Below are 9,716 nucleotides of genomic sequence, written 5' to 3'. Positions count from 1 at the left end.
TGGCTCTTGAAGGAGTCAGAGGTACCAGTATTGGCCTATTAGAAACCAGAATTCTCAGGTGAACATGAAACCACATTGCTGGTACACACTGGGAAAATGGGATGGGGCTGTAGAGGCAACCATTGCACAAACCAGACCAGAACCAATTCTTCCTGTTACTTTAATTAATTTTACTTGAAATTGGCATGCACAAAGGAACCTTCTCATCCCTCACCCTGATCTCAAGCTTCAGAGGCAACCCTTACAAGTCTTTTCATTGTTTCTCTTCGGATATAGCACATTGTCTTTTCTTAAATAATACACTTATACTGATTTTTCCTGATGAACACATTTAAACATTATCAATTAAATTTCCCTACTAGGAGGTGAGGATTTGTCACCTATCCTTTTCCTTCCCTATCACCCCTCCACATACATCCCCTTCCCTCCCTCTATTTCAGGGGACCAGGGTCTGTGCACTACCACCTGTGGGCCAAATCCAGCCAATAGCTTATCTCTGAGATAGCAATGGTTTTTACATTTTTAAAGAGTTATAAATATAAATATGAGTTAATATGTAGCTCACAAAATCTAAAACATTTACTATCTTGACCTTTATGGAAAAACTTTGCCAAACCTTGCTGATAGAATAGTATTAACATTTTAGCAAAATCGTGGGATCCCTGGGTGGCGCAGCGGTTTGGCGCCTGCCTTTGGCCCAGGGTGTGATCCTGGAGACCCGGGATCGAGTCCCACGTCAGGCTCCCGGTGCATGGAGCCTGCTTCTCCCTCTGCCTGTGTCTCTGCCTCTCTCTCTCTCTCTCTCATGAATAAATAAATAAAATCTTTAAAAAAAAAAAAAAAAACATTTTAGCAAAATCGGAAATGATTTTTTACACTGTTATGATTAAGTAAATATCTCTTATTATAGGCCCAAGTGATGCAATGTGATAATATTCCCTTGTACATTTTAAAAATCTGGTCTTAATAATTGTACTGATTTTTTCCACTAGTCCAGTTTTTCAACTCTTGTCAATAATTACCAGGCTCTAACAGATGTATTAAATGTCTATTAACCTTACTTTCAAAATTCCAAAAATGTTATGTGTTGTGGGCCAGTGTTTGTGTCCCCCCTCAAATCCGTATGTTGAAGCTGTAATCCCTGATGTGATGGTATTTAGAGGTGGGGCTTTGGGAGGTAAGTAGGTCATGAGGGTGGAGCCCAGGTGCATGGGATTAGTGCCCCTAAAAGATCAGACAGAGAGATGATCTTCCTCCCCAGTGCATCTTTTTCATTCTATTTTTATCTAAAAACTTGATGAAATCTAATTTCTGCTTAATATTTCCTCTTCTTTTCTCTTTGTCATTGTGAGTTTGTACTTGTTCTTTCCTTTGTTAGTATTTTAGTTGGAGGAGAGTAAATCAAAGCATATGGTCAATATATTCTGCTCAACTGTAGATCCAAGTAACTCTAGGATAGCTAGAATGTTCAGTAAAAGAAAGCAGCACAGAATACCCCGTGAGATATCCAAAGAGTTCCCTTCAGTGACAGTCACGGACAATTTTATGGGAAAAAGGGATACGTGACCTCCACCTGATGGATTGGTGTTAATCGGCAGGTGGATGTGGGGTGTGAGAATGCAGTTTAGGCAGGAGAAAGAACAAGAGTAAAGGCCATCTGGTGGGAAAGGATGGGGCACTCAAAGAATGACCTATCTGAACCGTCGTCTGATTTGCCTAGAGCCTTAGTTGTTCATTCCTGGAAGGGCAGGGCAGAAATGAAAGATGGGAATTAAAAAAAAAAAGACAGAAAGCCTTTTGAATGTTAGGAAGGGAAGAGATGGCTCATTTTTCAAGGAAGACTAACCCATAGGTCTAAGGAGTGAATCAGTAGAAAATAGTTCATAGGAGAGGTGTTCAGAAATAATGGTGTCGGCGATATGGTGATTTATAAGAAATAAATATTTGGTCTTTTTTCTACCATTCCTGGCTCACAGTTCCCAAGACCCTTGGGATTTCTGGAGCAATAAGAGCAATGGGAACATTATTATATTGTTATCATACAAATTTGGTCTCTCGTCCTCAGTTCCTGAGAGCTTCAGAGACACAAAGGTGAAACGGGTGTCTTATTATTCATAACAAGTTCCTTTCCAGAACAACAGAGTTGATGTTAATGAGGTGACTTTTGGAAAGCGGGAAGGATGGGAGCTGGTTGCCAGGGAAACCAACCTTGAATAGAGGGTTGGAACTTTCAGCCCCACCCCCTGACCTCTGTGGAGAAGGGGAGGGAGTGGAGATTGAGTTCAATCATTAATGGCCAAGGATTTAATCAATTATGTCTATGTAATGAAGCTTTCACAAAACCTTGAAAGGATGGGGCTCGGAGAGCCTCTGGTTTGGTGAACCTGTGGAGATTTGGAGAGAGTGAAGTGCTCAGAGGGGGCATGGAAGCTCTGTACCCTTCCCACTACCCGGACCTATGCAGCCATCTTCCATCTGGCTGTTCCTGAGTCATATCCTTTTATAATAAACTGGTAAGCTGGTAGGCAAAACTTTTCTCTGAATTCTGTGAGCCATTCTAGCAACTTAATCAAACCAAAAGAGAGGGTCATAGGAACCTCTAATCTATAGGAGGCGGTTAGAAGCACAGGTGATAATCCATGCTTGGGACTGGCATCTGAAGTGGGGGGTGGCTGGGGTAGTCTTATAGGACTGAGCCCTTAACCAGTGGATCTGACACTATCTCCAGGTAGATAGTGTCAAAATTGTATTGAATTGTAGGACACTCAGCTGGTGTCTTGAACGTTGCCTGGTGATGCTGTGGCAAAAAACTCCTCCACACATTGTAATTGGTGATCAGAACTTTTAGTTTCAACATTTGCTCTGACAATGGAGTTTTTATTTTCCCATCCTGTGCTGGGGGAATAAATAGGTATAACTGTTGGTCTCTGCACTCATGAATCTCAGAGCCTAGAAAGAGTGGGCTGATTGATACTCAAATAAACATTACAAATAAAAAGATGTGATTGTAACAAAGAATGTTCTCTGAAGGAGAGAAGTTTAGGGATTATGAGTCTCGGCTCAGAGAAATTTGGCTCAGGAAGTTGGAGAAAACTTCCTGAGGATGGGATGCCTGGGTGGCTCAGTGGTTGAGCATCTGCCTTTAGGCTCAGGGCACATTCCCAGGCCCAGGGATTGAGCCGTGCATCAGGCTCCCTGTGAAAAGCCTGTTACTCCCTCTGCCTATGTCTCTGCCTCTCTCTCTCTGTGTCTTTCATGAAAAATAAAAATAAAATAGAATAAAGTAAAATAAAATAAAATAAAATAAAATAAAATAAAAAAGAAAACTTCCTGAGGAAAGGGGGAGATATTTGAATAAGCTCTTCAGGTAGGTGGATAAAATGTGGCCATTGGGTTACCTAGACTCTTACATAGGCTGGACAAACTCATATTTCTTCATCAATACCCCTGGCTTGGGATGTCCGCCAAGTGTGACTCTGTCCTATAGACACAATTCAGTTCATCAGCCCATGTTAGGCTGATCTTTGTTCCCAGGTGTAGGGCTCATGGTTAACATGCAAACCAATGCTTCTTGAGTCTCCTGTACCAAAAATTGTGCTGTTTCTCAAGAATTTATTACATGAAGTGCTCATAATTTTATAAGCTTGCTAAATCCTAATGTTATTAGGATTTATTTACTTTATAAATAAAGAAATCTGGAGTTAGAGAAATGAAATGTCTTGTCAAAATATCTTCCATAAATGATGGGGCCAGACACTGAATCTTGGTTTGTTTGAATCATGAGATTATACTCTCAACCATTAAGATAAATTGTGTCCCAGTTTTAGGGGAAAAGTGATATGCTAGATGCCCTGAAAACACACTTAACACTCATAGTTTAAAACCAGCACAGGGCAACCTGGGTGGCTCACTGGTTTAGTGTTGCCTTCAGCCCAGGGCCTGATCCTGGAGACCTAGGATTGAGTCTCACATCGGGTGCCCTGCATGGAGTCTGCTTCTCGCTCTGCCTGTGTCTCTGCCTCTCTCTCTCTCTCTCTGTCTCTCATGAATAAATAAATAAAATCTTAAAAATAAATAAATAAATAAATAAATAAATAACCCAGCACAATCTCTGCCCTGGGTCAACCCTGTTAGGTAGAAGGTATCTGCATTCATGCAGAACATACTTTAGACCACAGGCCTCACAAAATGTCATCAAAACAAACAAGGATTTTTGTCTAAGTGCACAGAGCACGAGGAGGCATTAGAAAAATGAAGACTTTCTCCCTACTGCCCAAAGTTCTGAGTTGGTTAATAGAATTGATGGGACAGGGCCCACTGGTCCCTGAGGTTTATTAGTCCAGTCTTTGAGCTGATCCAAACTGTAGGCACTCCACATAGAGGCCACAAACCGCAGGTGGAGGCCTCACTGATCGCCCTGCTTCTGAATGGCCCCACAGGACAGAAAGACCCCGTGGCCTCAGAAAGAGTTATGAGCTTTGGCATCCTGTAGGGAAAGGAACAGGCATCTTCCCTCAGTCAACTGCCCTTCACAGGCTGAGAACATGATTCATGAGAACTATTTCTTTCTTTGGATGAACCCTCTGGCTTTGCTTTGGGCCAAGGAATAAGTTGGCCACAATCAACTCCCCTGAAAAAGTGGTTTCCCCACCACAATAACTCTTCCTTCTGAGGACAATGGCTTTGCTCAGTGTGGTAAAGGGGAAGTTTAACCAAAGGAAAAGCTGAGCCCTCACTGATAAAACATCACTGTTATCAACAGACTGCCAGGCGTGAGAGCTGGAGCACTGTTACCCTGCGGTGACTCCAGGAGAACCCTCTCTATGTGTTTCCCAACTGCCCCTCAGCGTAGATGTGGTCCCCCAAAACTCCTGACAGTGCCAGAGTTCAAGCAATTTGGCCTTCCTCTCCAGCCCTGCTGCAGGCCACACGTAATTATGTTCACCGAAGTTCACAGTTCACACACTTACTAAAGGATGTAACACTCACCTTTCTGAAGGTGGCCTGTAGGGGACCATGGAAGCCACTCAGGGCTTGGAGTAGCTCCTGATGTTGATTTCCCCATGCCTATTATATGGCAAAGAACTGTGATAAATGCTTGTATTTGTTCTCATGTTTAATCCCCACCAAATTCTATTAAGAGAGTAGTAGTTGTCTATTTTTAGAAATGCATTTAAAGAATTAAGCTAATTTCTTCAGGAACGTGGATAATCACCAAGCGGGTTTTCAACCAGGGCTGTCTGATGCAGAGGGATGTGCTAAGGTGGTCGTGCCAATGTCTCTATTTTAATACCTGAACAGGTCTCAGAGAAGAAAGAATGGAAATCACATATGTTCCTATTTCCCCTAAATCCAAAAGTATAAAGTTTTCCTGATTAAGAAACAGAGATGCCTACGTTTTTAACCCCAAGTGGGAAACTGCCCATTTAGTTGACACCTTCACTTGCAGGGAGACTTTTTTTTTTAAATCAGATTTTATTTATTTATGTATTTGAGAGAGAGAGAGAGAGAGAGGGAGAGAAAGAGAGACAGAGAGAGAACATGTGTTGGGGAAGGGGCAGAATGAGAAGGAGAATCTCAAGCACATTCCATGCTGAGCACAGAGCCCAATGTAGCATTTGGTCTCACAACTCTGAGACCATGACCTAAGCCAAAATCAAGAGTCAGAGGCTTAACCAACTGAGCCACCCAGGTGCCTCACAGGGAGATCTTTTAAGTATGAAGATGGAATAATGTGGGGGTAAGAAGCATATCCTTTCATCTCAAAGGGGAAGAGTAACATGGGGCTGGTTCTCTTAGCCCCACTCCCTGCCCAGGCAGTTAATGTGGGTACCAGGGATGCCTCTGAATCCCAGAAGGCCATGCCTCCTTCACAGGTCAGTATTTCTCTGTCTTTGCAGAGTGAAACACTCACTCTAGAGCAGCAGGAGCAGAAGAGCCCCTAGACATCATGTCACCCACGCACTTGCCACAGCTTCCATCTTCTCCTATTTTAATCACTTCAAGGTAAAAAAAGGAATCCCTACCTCACAAAAGCATAATTTCTGAATTGAATTCTATTAAACAAATTAACTAGATGAAGATTTATTTTTGGTGTGGTGTGATAGGCATACACAGAGACTGCACAAAATGGTCTTTAGGAATATGGGAAAATATTAGAACATCTTCTTTCCCCCTTTTAGGTTTTTATTTGATATATAACTTATAATACACACAAGTAAGTATACAGCAAGTTAACAATGTAGGCATGAATGCTATTTATTTAAAAAATGAATATACAACAAGGCACAAGGCACCTGGATGACTGTCAGTTAAGCGTCTGGCTCTTGATCTCAGTACAGGTCTTGATCGCAGGATCATGAGTTCAAGCCCTGCAGTGGGTTCCACACTGGCTTAAACAAACAAATAAACAAACAGAAATGAATATGCAAATATTTGGGAAAATACATAATCATAGAGGTTTTTTTGTGTTGACAAATGGTATTTTCATAAAAGTTTCAAAACAACCGTAACCTAATGGAGAAATTGATGTGACTGGAAAGTAGGGTGAAGTACCATTGGGATGATTGCAACACTGTATTTGCCCCTTATCCTAGGAAAGAGGCAGAAAAGGTGCAGAAGGAAAAGACTATTATTAGATATTATTATTATTAGTGGTGGTAGTAGCACTGGATAGACAAATCAACTGTTTAGACATTTAAACAATCACTTGGTATCATTTCCATTTATTTATTTATTTATTTATTTATTTATTTATTTATTTATTTTTCATTTCCATTTATTTAGATATTGTTGTTAGTAGCACTGTTTAGATAAGTTTATTTGAATTTTCAGAGTTCCTTCCTCTTCTTTTTTGCAGGATTTTGGAATGTCTTAAAAGCTGCATCTAGAACATTATTTCTAAGGACAGAGGTCTATACAGTGAAGGCCTGCGGTTGTTGGGATCTTCCTGGTTCTCCCAGCAAATCCTCTCCGTACTGCCCCTACCTTAGGGTCTGAGGAGGGAGTGCTGGGGGAGGAATGGGAGTCCAATCTCATGCGTCTATCTCCAGTTGCTCCTCCTTCCCTTTTTCCTCATTCAGAGGACCAAGGCATTGTTCATCCTCTTCCATCACCAATCTCTGCACACCTGCAGATCATCAAAATGTCCTCTGGGGTCAAGGTCCTAATATTTTGTCTGTCACCTCCTCTCTGCCTCTACCAGTGTGACCCTACTTCAATCCATTATCATTTATCGCTAGAGTTCCATGACAGCTTCCTAAGCTTCCTCCTTGCTTCCCGACACGCCTCTTCTAGTCAAGTTTCTAGATTTTTTTCTTAAAATGTTCCCTGAGCCTTTCCCTCTCCTCCTCTAATGCATTATCTTTCTTGTCCTACAAAAACTTGTTCCCAGGCTTTGTTAACTCAGTTCCTAGACCATAAGAGCAACTGATCTGTGTGTCTGCTGCACCGTAGCACTTATCATCCCGTTGTCCACTGTATATTTACATACCTCTCTACCCTGTTAGATGAAGAGCTCCTTGAGGGTCAGGGACCGTGTCCTCTCATTGCACTCTCTGCCCCAGAGGCTCTACGCAGATTTGAACACCACAATAACTCAGCTGAATTCCTTCCTCCACTACAGGTCTTGACTGTCTCAACTCCTTGAGGGTCACGCATTTCCTCACAACGGAGTTTAAGGTCACTCAGACAGATAATGGCCATCACTGGATCCAAACAAGATTGGCTTACTACCAACATGGTTCCATTACGGGTTAAGAAATGCACACTGTTTTGGAATCTAGAAACAAACCATCCCATATGAAGCATGTGAATTCTGGTCAGAGTAGCTGGGACTCCAGGGAATCACAATCACTCATTCATAATTGGACCACAAGATACACACCTCTTTTCTGTGCTTAACCTCCACCCTCTCTTGGAGGGTCCAGGGAGCACAGGTGGGAATGGCAAACACAGTTAGAATCAACTGGTACATATGTAAAAGGGAGACAAAGGCCAGAAATACTGACATGCATTTCAGAGATTGACATATTCTGGGATCCCAAGAAAGAAGATATCTGGGGGGGGAACCCACATTGGGTGAAGGCAGTGAGGGACGGGCTATCTGGGATTTAGGTGCATCTTACCAGGATAAGGCGATTCAGGTTTTTCTGTTATACTAGTTGTTCTTTTCTCACTATTCCTCTTTAGATTATTTTCTGTACTCTTTCTTCCTCTGCCTTCAGAGTCATGCCAGCTGATTTATATCTTTTCTAGAGATCCAATGAAAGGGGAGTGGTTTACCATTACCTCTGGGTAGTGGGAGACAGATGGAGCTAAAGGAGAGAAAACTAAGGACCTGAAGGAGAGCCACTTGGCTGGCTAATTCTCATGCCCAGATTCAAAGCTTTAAGAAGCTTTTTTTTTTTTTATTCTATTTATTCATTCATGAGAGACATAGAGAGAGAGAGAGGCACAGAGACTCAGGCAGAGGGAGAAGCAGGCTCCATGCAGGGAGCCCGACGTGGGACTCGATACCAGGTCTCCAGGATCACACCCTGGGCTGAAGGCAGCATTAAACTGCTGAGCCACCCAGGCTGCCCTTTAAGAAGCTTTATTAGCAAGGACAAGGGATTGACCAATGTTCTGAAAAATATCAGTCATGGCTGCTGCAAGAAGACCGATCTCCTTAACTCTAGCTAAAATTCACTGGATGGAAGAACCTCAGCTAATTTCCTCCCTCTGACAGATCTTATCCATGGAATGGAGAATGATGTTTTCTGAAGGTTACAAAGCTACCTGCACCAGTGGGAATGATGACTGAGCCCTGGCATCTGGTTGGCTTTAGTGAAAGCAAGAAAAGGGTCTTGTGTTGGGTTTAGAACTTCTGCATATGGTTCCATAGATTGTGTTCTGTTCAACTTCAGGAGATGCCATTTGCTTAATCTCTATAAGGTGATAATCACATACCCTCTAATGTAAATAACCCCCCCTAAAATTGAGCTGTGTACAGGCTACCTAAAGGGAGAGGCTCTGAGATGCCAGAGTAATCCTGGACCTCCTGTAACATAACTCCCATGGTTCAGTTGGATGAGCTTGATTTCTGGTTGAAGGATGCACCCAAACTCTGGGGGAACTTCTCTAAAACGAAAATCAGGACCCGTGGCTGACAAAAGACTTTCTTGAGAGACTCTGGTGTCAGAACTGATGTCATTTGTTTGCATAACAAAATCCAAACAAATAAGGCAATGTAAAGAGATTTGTTGTTGCACTGGAATTTTAGGCGGATGCTTAGGGTAGGAATAGTTCTTATTCAGCATTTTGGTAGTGTTGGGGCCAACAGATAGCAAGTCTCCACCAAAGCACGAGATACACAGGCATAGGGATATCCCAAACCACACTTCCACTCTACTACACTGGGCAGTTGCTGATCTTGCCCCTGGGTCTAAAGAAAATCTCAACAGGCTGAACAGGGGAAATAGGTTTGCTTTTGACTAGCATCTCCCAACCCAAACTTGTCCATAAGGGAGTGTGTCCCTTTGGCCCACCTGTGACTCAGGCCACTGCCCGTGTCCTTCTGCTCTGCCAATCTGAAAATCTGCATCTTCTTTCTTTGATCTGGGCCACCTCTGTGTGATCTCATCTCCTCTCATGGCTTCAGTTACAAGACATAAACTGCTGATTTTCATAACCGGTCTTATCTCCAGCCCAGATTCTCCTCTGAGCTCCAGACCCAC

General features: G+C 42.5%; 1 long non-coding RNA gene across 4 annotated transcripts in view; it reads left to right on the top strand.

Annotated features, from left to right (window-relative positions):
* Positions 1–2,230: 2,230 nt before the first annotated feature.
* The window catches only part of LOC144281208 (uncharacterized), a 28,240-nt gene continuing 20,754 nt past the window's right edge, over positions 2,231–9,716 (top strand). For all 4 annotated transcript variants that reach the window (XR_013349712.1, XR_013349713.1, XR_013349714.1 and 1 more), the window contains exons 1-2: positions 2,231–2,513; positions 5,901–6,006. This is a non-coding gene — a long non-coding RNA (uncharacterized LOC144281208). The remainder of the gene's footprint in view (positions 2,514–5,900; positions 6,007–9,716) is intronic.

The sequence above is a fragment of the Canis aureus genome, chromosome 12, assembly GCF_053574225.1.
Source record: "Canis aureus isolate CA01 chromosome 12, VMU_Caureus_v.1.0, whole genome shotgun sequence".
Lineage (NCBI taxonomy): Eukaryota > Metazoa > Chordata > Mammalia > Carnivora > Canidae > Canis > Canis aureus.
The sequence above is the reverse complement of the archived record's forward strand: the minus strand, read 5'-3'. Positions and strand labels throughout refer to the sequence as shown.